Source organism: Phragmites australis, chromosome 13 (assembly GCF_958298935.1).
Source record: "Phragmites australis chromosome 13, lpPhrAust1.1, whole genome shotgun sequence".
NCBI classification, from domain to species: Eukaryota; Viridiplantae; Streptophyta; class Magnoliopsida; order Poales; family Poaceae; genus Phragmites; species Phragmites australis.
The window spans coordinates 31,341,339-31,350,896 of record NC_084933.1 but is presented as its reverse complement, the minus strand read 5'-3'; positions in this window follow the sequence as shown (position 1 = coordinate 31,350,896).

The following is a 9,558-nucleotide window of genomic DNA, read 5'->3' as shown; positions in this document are numbered from 1 at the left end:
TCGGTAGCCTGACGAGCAGTTCAAACAATTTTGACGCGATGAGAAAAATGCTTGTTTTTTTAAGGGCTACATATCTTTATATTAAATAAGAAATAAAATATTGAGTCTGAATAACGCCCTTTTAAAGATCTAAGGAGTGATATATGGTGTAAGTTAAGTGCTAATACAAATAGAAAAACAACCTAACAAAGAATAAAACTAGTCCCTATAGGACCGAACCCTAGGTTCTCAGCTCAATAAAGATGACCGATAAATTCCTTGCTTCAACCATATACTAGCGGTTGGCATCCTCCCATATGTGGGCCAATAAGTAGTAGGAGGAATAGCGTTGGCCGTTGAAGATGATATCATTCCGTGAGAGCCAAATATGCCAATAGGTAAGAAGGATGAGGGAGTTCAATCCTCTTTGTAGTTCCCCTGCCACGCGCCCGTGAAGATCGGGCCACCAATCGATCAACGGAGTCTCGTATGTGCTAACTTGAATCCCAAGCACTCTCTACCAAACTTCATGCGCCAGAACACAATGTAGAAGCATGTGTTCAGTAGTCTCCGGTAACTATAAGTAATGTGTGCATGAGTCATCTGGTTGAAGTCCATGTTTCTTCCTTCGAACCGCAGTCTAGAGTCGGCCATGGAGACCCAGCCAAGCAAAGTGTTTCACCTTCGTCGGCGCCCACGTTTACTAGAGCAACTTAGCGCCTTCAAAATGGATGGATCCTTGGGACATAAGGTGGTAAGGAGACTTTGCTGGGTAAGTACTGGAAGGACACCATTTTCATTGGGTATGGTCAGGATCCTCACTAAGTTGGCACTAAGTTGGATAGAACGAAGTTGTGACCAAAGGTGTGAGAATTGGGCGATTGCGGCCAGGGAGAGTGGGCCGGTGATCTCCCTCACACATGAGTGGTTGTTGATGGCATCCTTGACCGTTGTGGACTTTAGCCATGAAGGAGCAATGCATCATAAGAGATCTGGAGTGGACAACCGGATGGACGTGCTGTCTAGCCAAGCATCGGTCTAGAAGATGGTCGATTGACCATTTCCAACGGCGATCTTGGTCGAAGCTTCGAAGAGGGTCGTGACTTCACGCTCGTGGTTAAGGGGAAGGCTCGCCCAAGGCTCGGATGGATCTATGCATTGCCACTAGAGCCACCGTAGCCGAAGCGCAAAGTCAGTGATCCAGAGATCTTGAATTCCCAAACCACCATAAATTAGCGGACGACAAACTCAATTCCAAGCCAGAGCACATTGCCCCGCGAACATACTCTTGTCTCTGGTCCAAAGGAAGGCCTTACGGAGCTTGTCTATTTCTTTGATCACCCACAAAGGTACGGCAATGGAAATGATCATGTGTGAAGGGGTGGATGACAATACCGTTCTAACGAGGGTAGCCTGGTTGGCCTTGGAGATGAGCTTCGCCTGCCATGTTGGCAATCTGCGGCAACTTTGTCCACCTGAGGCTGGAGATGTGATTTGTGCAGACGACCATTTGTGAGAGGTGCTCCCAAGTATTGGATGGGGAAGGAGGACAATCCGCATGGGAGGAGCTCACTGGCAGTACTTAAGTCATGGTCACCACATCTAATTTGAATGACCGCGCATTTATCCAAATTTGTTCGCAGCCTAGACGCCCCACCGAAGAAATGCAGGATGTCCAAATGTGAATGTATGTCTCGAGCTGTAGGAGACATGAAGATGACAACGTCATCAACGTAAAGAGAGCAACAATGTTGAATGGAGTTGTGGCCCGTAGAGTCCAGGATGCCTGCCTCCCCTACCTTAGTTAGTAGCCGGTTTAGGGTGTCCATCACCATCACAAATAATAACAGGGAGAGGGAGTCTCCCTGCCGCAGGCCACGCGCATGGATGAAGGGAGGCCCCGGGATGGAGTTAAGAATAATTCGAGTGGTCGAGGCACTGAAGATGGACTTAACCCAGGAGCGCCAGTGGTGGCCGAAGCCCCAAGCGCGCAGGATTTCCAAGAGGAAGGCCCAACTTACGAAATCGAACGCCTTAGAAATGTCTAGTTTGAATAGAATCTTAGGCCTCCTTAGCTTCTTGATCAATCTTGCCATGGTATGCACCAATTTGAAGTTGTCGTGGATGGAACGACCGGCGATGAAAGCACTTTTACTATTAGTGATCAAAGTGTTAAGCCGAGGTGCAAGACGGAGAGCAAGAATTTTAGTGATAAGCCTTCCAAAGCTGTGGATAAGACTAATGGGTCGGTAATCAAAATGCGATGTGGCCCCTTCCCTCTTCGGCAGCAGAGTGATGAGCGTGCCGTTTAGGCAATGAAGGCTACGGCGGTTGCCCAGACCGAAAGCATAGATGGCCAAGTAGCATCTTGTTTGATGACAGGCCAAGCTGCCCAAAAGAACTCGACCGTAAATCCGTCCGGACCCAGAGCCTTATTTGGGGGTAAGTGTTTGATTGACCCATAAATATCCCCTTCATTGAATGATAATCTAGCAGCTGCAGATCAATAGGGGTGATGCCAATACCAGCCAAGTCCAAGGAGAGCGCCCTGGGAGAGTTGATGCCCAGAATGGACGTGAAGTGCTTGAACAACGCCTCCTCCATAGCGGAGTCGAAGGGCACGGGGCCACTTGACGTGGCTAGGGAGGTTATGGTGTTTTTTCACGCGCGAAAGTTCGTAGAGGAGTGGAAGAGCCTTGTATTGGCGTCCCCATCCCAAAGCCAAGCCAGGTCAGATCAACTCAGTGCGATGGTGCGTTCAAGAGAAGCAAGGCCCAAATAAAGGAATTTGAGGTGCTTCTGCAGTTTAGACTCAGTGGTCGAAAGGCACCGGTCCTCCTGAGCAGCATCGAACCGAGCGATCACTTCGCGATCCATGAGCAGTTGATCTCTAATGTTGCTGAAGAATTTGGAGCTCCAATGTTGAAGGCCTTTGTAGTACGTCAAAGTAGTATGTCAAGCCGAGCAAGTGGTGGCTTGGTCTACTCCCCTGGCGATAGCACCCAGCTCCTCTGCACAACATCAAGGAAGCCAGACACCTTTGTCCAAAAGGACTCGAAGTGGAAACGCATGCGCCTTGCGGTAGACACCAAAGTTGATAGCAAGAGGTGGTAGTGGTCCGAGCATTCGGATGACACGGCCTGAAGTAGACTGTCTGGAAACATGTCGTCCCAATATGTGGATGCCAGCGCTCTGTCGAGCCTTACTAAGGTTGGAGAAGCTCTCTCGTTGGACCACGTATAGTGACGACCAAAGAGGTGCAAATCTTTGAGTTCGAGTCCAGTGATGAACCGCGCTATGGGTTGAGTGTTGAGATTGGTGTTATTTTTATCTGCTGATGAGGCAATCATGTTAAAATCACCGATTAGCAGCTACAGACAGGCACCAGTGTATGAGTGTTGGAGAGCTCAAACAGGAAGGTGTCTTTGAGCCCTTCTTCAGTGGGACCATACACTGTTGATAACATAAAAGAGCTAGCTAAAGGTGAAGTTATCACGACGTTCACCGAGAACTAGAGCACTTGAATCGTGGATAAGGACAGAGGATGCTTGCAAGCCATGATAATACCACATCTGGTCCCATTGGCAGGCAAGGAGTAGCTAGAAACAGCAGAGCCACATATCTCATTAACAATAGAAGGAGTAACAATGTCGAGCTTGGTCTCAAGCAAGCACATCACAGAAGCATTGTGATCTGAGACTAAACAACAAACGACGTCACGGCGGGCATTGAGATTGAGGCCACATATATTCCAACTGATGATGTTAAAATTGTCCATATGTATTGGCAACAACAGCTATGTGGAACAGCGATTAGCAATCCATGGACTCCGCCGCATTGGTGGCAATCTCCGCGTAGAGGCCATTGTTGGGAAAAAGTGCTCTAATCGCTTGCAGCTATTCTTTGGATAGCATCTTGTCGAAGAGGGCCTTGTATGCACGGTGAATGGGAGTGGAAATAGCCTCCGGGTCCTTGACCAGGCCCAAACGGTGCATGAGAAGTGCCTCCCCTTTCTTGGATGGTCTCACTGATGAAGAGCGAGACTAGGCAGCAAGCCACGATGCTGGTAGAGCACGACAAGGTGCTGACGGTGCGGTTTGTGGGTGCCAGTGAAGTGCGTATCTCTCGTGTAATCCTTTGGAGGAAGTTGGCCGTCGCCGAAACATTTTGTTCGGACAAAACAACATTGGCATTGTCGAGATTGTCCTCTTGCTGTTGTGGCGCGCTATAGATTGTCCGACAATGGACCCTTCAGCGAGGTCAGCAAGGAAGAGGAACGCCTGGCTAGGCGCCTTGTGGACCGACGGTTCCGGCCCATAGAAGGTGACCCATCATTTGGCTGATTCGAATCACCCAGGGGGCTGGGCAACAGGCTTGGACAGGGCACGGGTGTGGCACACCCTTGCGAGCGAGTAACAACAGACGCGCGAAATTGTGCCTCGAGTATGAAACTTGCGCGAAAACTGGAAAGTGCCAACGGCTCACGCGTTTTAACGACCTTGCTAACACGAGGACTGACCCCGGTCAGCATAGGGTCATAGGCTTCTGGGTAGTAGTCAGTGATGGGATCGTGCTCCCCATGCTGCAGCACGCCGAAAGCGTTTGGCGCCCCATCAACATCATCAGCAGAGGACATGTGGGTGGGGCTTGCCTCGGGAGTCATGATAGGAAACGATCTGAACGATTCGCGCGGAAGACGAGGATAGCGAAAGGACGCCCTCCGAAACTGTGAAGGACCGGAATTGGCCGTCATGGACGGTAAAGGAAGGAATGATAGCTGTCAGCCTGTGGGAAGCCCAGAACGCCCCATGCCACCTTCACCAGGCTCATCCCTGAAAGAGAACGCACCGCTACTGCCAGAAGAAGAAGAAGTGGAGGGAACTCAGAACTCCGCCAAGGAGATGAATCAGATGTAGACGTCGTATTTCAATGTTCTCACCTCCATGAGGTATGAAGGAATGGAGCTGAAGAGCTATTGGAGATCGTAGTCGTCGTAACGCACGGCGAGACCCGACTCTGAAACCTCCATGACCACCTTGCTAGGGAATTTGTCCGGGGAATCGCACCATGCAACAACGCGGAATTCCGCAAGGTCTTGCCTATTCGTGAGAGCCATCTCCTCCTCGAGGCGCTCGACCCAGCAGTGGTTGCCCAGGAGGTGCTGGGCTGTGGAAACCATCCAGGTGTGAGGCGGGACTCCTCGGAAGGGGATGATGGCGTAGTAAGGTAGCGCGCCGCTAGCAACATAAGCTAACCGTGTCCAAGGCCTGAAGAACCAGATGACACCGGGGGAGAAAGGCGTCCAGTGTCAGACCTCGGTGCCCTAGCGCGGTAGCAACAGTGGGAGACCAAATTCCAACCACCATCCTTGGCCTGGAGAATGGGCGATGGCACAGCCGGTCGACACAGTGGTGAGGGACCACGAAGGGGAGGCGGTGCCATCCTAGCAGCAGTTATGAAAGCAGTAGAGTCAACATGATGGGGGTGGCAGGACTCCGCACCATCGTCATCGGGAACAGCTTTACCTTCCAACTTAGCCAGGAGCCTTCTTGCTGTGGGCGAAGGTGATCCCCCGGTAGAAGATGCGGAGGCTAGGGAGCCGTGCAGCCAGTGCTGAACCTTGGTTCTGCCCACGGATGTGGTGCCAGGGCAAAAGGGGCACGCAAAAGGGAAGAGGGTGGTAGAGGCGACCGGGAGCGGGGCAGAGGGATGAGGAGGATATGGCGGCGAGACATGAGTGGACGCCGAGCTTGGGATGAGCGGCGGCGGGGAGGAGGGCCAGGAGGGAGTGGGAGCGGACAACATCCGCAACGTAGTCAGAAAAACGCTTGATGTTCCAACGGTCCTTAATTTGTTGCCTTGTGGCTAGGTTCAGACTCGAATTCGTGTCCAGAGCCGTCTAATCACCCCCAAAAATCACTGCAGAAGTTGGCACGGAATGACCTCAACTGCTGGCAAGAGGCCACAGCTATTGGGTTGAGGCCGGCCGGTCGGAAAAGAGAACGGTGGCATTCAGTTCAATCTACTCCATGGACCCTAAGGAGCCCTGAGCTCGTAATCTTTTGCTGGTCGGTAACTTGGCAATCCAGGGACAAGACAACCGAACAGACACATATCTCAGACGCTCATCGCCACAAAAGAACAAGGCAGCAGAGCGAAAGGTGGACACCGAGATCCCAAAGAGGGCACGAAAACGAGTACAAGGAAGCTAGCCCTGGCCATAACAACTACATCAATCATGCGAGCAGAAGGAGCAATCGGCGATGGCAGGTGGTAGTAGAAGAAGAATGCAACACAGCCCGTGGCCGCAATGAAGCTTCTTGCCGTTGCTGCCCACCCGCGCACACGTACCAACCGGAGGACCGGATCGACCGCCCACCGATCGGAAGGAGCACGAAACAGAAAAAAGGAAGCATTCAAGGCCGTCCGCAAGAGCCATATGCAACAATTCTTGTGCATTTAGCTGTTGCTAGGACTGAGGACAGTACAGTATCGCTTTCACTTAGATCGACCGGTACAGGGGAGAATTTTTCTCTACCGTCGGTATCGGACATTTCCGACGTACTTACTGCCAACTATTCTTATTGCATAAAAAAATCAGTCAAATTTATTTGAACAAATTAGTTCGAGATTTTCAGGAATTTCACGTTCCAAAATTTAATTTGAAAATACACAGATTAACTTCAAGTCTGCAGCTGTCTCTGTGGTTAAGGCGTAAGATGAGGAAATGTTTGACTGAATTTCGCTTTGCATCGCAAGATGTATGTGCAAGAGTAATGAAAAAAAAAAAACTAGGTACGTGCAACACCCTACACTCCGCAGAATGGCTTCAGTAGAAATGTCATCAGCACTTCCGCTTGGTACTTGGATATGCAGAAATGACCTCAGATCACGCTAGCTGGTAGTACATGTCGCATAGAAATCTGGGTATTGGCTATTGAGTAATTTTGAAACGACCAGCCTTGAAGAGGCCAGACAAACGCAAGCAAGACTCTGGCCGTCTCCTTTCTGAAACCACAATAGTTTTTTGCTCTCTCTCTTTCTTCGAGTGAAATTTTATGGGGCCGGACCTTTCGTAGAGACCTGTGCAGCACTTTGATACGTGTCCTCGTGTGCACAGGCATACACGCGCGTGAGCCGTGCGATCACGCTGTATGGCATGGATAAGGGTCTCACGGGGACTTTACACGGGCGATCACGCTGCACAGGCATGTAGATGTGCTTGCTTAAAGGCGTAGATAAATTTTTTCTACAAATGGTGGGTATTGTACTGGTCATATGTAAATTGTAGGTGGACAGCTAATGCTGTCATGCATGCACATAGCATGATCATTGCAGTGAGTGAGCACCAAGTGTTGTGCCTCTGCCTACCAGCTTGTTGAACCCATAATTCAAGCAAGGTCTCTGTTTTCGGCAAGAGGATTGAGTAAGCTGGCAAATGTCTTTGAGCTAGTCACGTAGCATGATCATTGGTCTCTACTAAAAAGGATTGAGTAGATTGTCTTTGAGCTATAAGATGGCAAATTTTCATGGAGGGGGTCCTTGTATGAGGAGTAGGAATAGGATGGCGTACCAGCTAAAGATCTCATGGTTATGTCTCCAGCTCTTATGATGGCTCAAAGCACGTAGTGTAAAGCCCCTTGGGCACACGAATGCCCACCTCTTTATCTTACTATCGTTCACAGTAAGAAGTCCCACAAACCCAAAGTTCAAGAGAAAAAACTTCCAGAAGATGAAGGAATCCAAGTATGGCCACATACTCTAGACGACATCTATTTTAAACCGGTTGTATTATGGTTGACAGAGCTTCAACTCTAAGAATAGGGTTGATATGTGATGTTTTCTTGTTCATGTTTTAGATTAAAAATAAAAGCATAAGCTATATTATTTTATCTTACAAATTCTATATCATGCAAGAATTTCAAAGCTGGAGTTTTGTCAAACATAAACATTGCAATTGAGAATCTAATCTTGAAAGGGTAGATCAATAACCTCTGGGCTTTCACAAGGAGGCGAGACCGTGGTGTTATTGAAAAGGTTTCAAGTTAGCCATGCGTCTTGCGCACTTCACTATGTGAGAATAGCGTTTTTGTTTCTTTTTCCAAATGCTTTAACAACCTATCTGCCAATATATTTTGCCCGTCTGGACTCAAATTCTACTTTTTAATATATATTATGATATGAGATTATAGTGGGGATAAATATCCGCCGGAAGGATAGCCGGACGACGTCAGGCTAGGGATGAAAGATTTAAACTATAAATAAGGGAGACTTAAAATATTATGAAAGACTAGATTAATTCTCATTGTTTGCTTTCTAATACACAGATATTGTCAACTATATATAGCTGTCTAACTAACAAAGTCCCAATCCGAATCCAACTCTACTTATCTCCTTTCTAATTCTGAACCGAATCTAACTCTTTTCAATCTTAACTAATTCGGACTCTCTAACTTATCTCAATTTGAACTTGACTTCTAATTCTAATTTATTTCCTTCCTAATTTATCTAAACTAATTTATCTCCTACCTTACATAACTCTCGCACGTGACATTACACCACTCATTTTGAGAAGCTCATCCTCGATCTCCAAGGTGGTGGCCATGGTTGCAACTCTTGAAATCCCATGTTGACGAACAATTGTAGTGTCAGTGCGATATGTTTGGGCAGACACAACGGAAGGTGCATGCCAACGCATACATGGCATCCGTCTCCTGAATAGAGGAGGACATTCACGTGGAAAATGTTGATAGACACTAAAATTTGAGCCTCCTTGACGTGCCTAATGCATGCATTTGCCATCCCATGGAAGATGACATTAGAGATGGTGGATGTTTGTGGCAGGCAGCAATGGAGACGGGTGTGGCATGGCGGTAACTGCTAATAGGGTTGTCGTTGATGAAAGAGTCGCTGCATTGGATGACGTATCACTTTACAGGATATTGGATATGTTGATGGTTGTCGCCGATGAAGGTGTCGACACAATGAGGTTGTGCTGCTATGGAGCATTGGTGACTGGTTGGTAGCGTCCAACAAGCATAGCTTCACCACCGAAAGTTGCGAGGACATTGAGACAACCCAAATTCTTAAACATGTCATTAAACATTCATAAGCATCATTAGCATCATAATTAAGGTTTTGATCAAGAAATTGAGTGAATGTAAAATTAAACAAGAATTGTTAGATTTAATTTTAAGTAATGTATTGTGAAGGAACTCACAAATAGGCTATGCAATATAGGGTTTGAAATAATTTTAGAAATTAGTCCATAGCAAGTAAAGAATATTAGTAAATTTTCCCAAAATTTGGGAATTATTTTGAAGACATAAAAATTACAACAAGTTAAAAAAGGTTGCAACTTTGGGAAATTTTAATTTGAAATTGACTTAGGATTTTTGGGTCAAACAAGTTAAAAAGGGTTGCACATGAATTGTAGGTGCACACAAAATTATCCCACAATTTTTGGGGCCTTGAAAGATCTCCAATTGAATCAATAAAGAGGTGGATATATTTTTGCTTGGTGGCTACTGTTCATCATGGCTCATCCCTTCTCTTTCTCTCTACCTCTCTCTACACGTC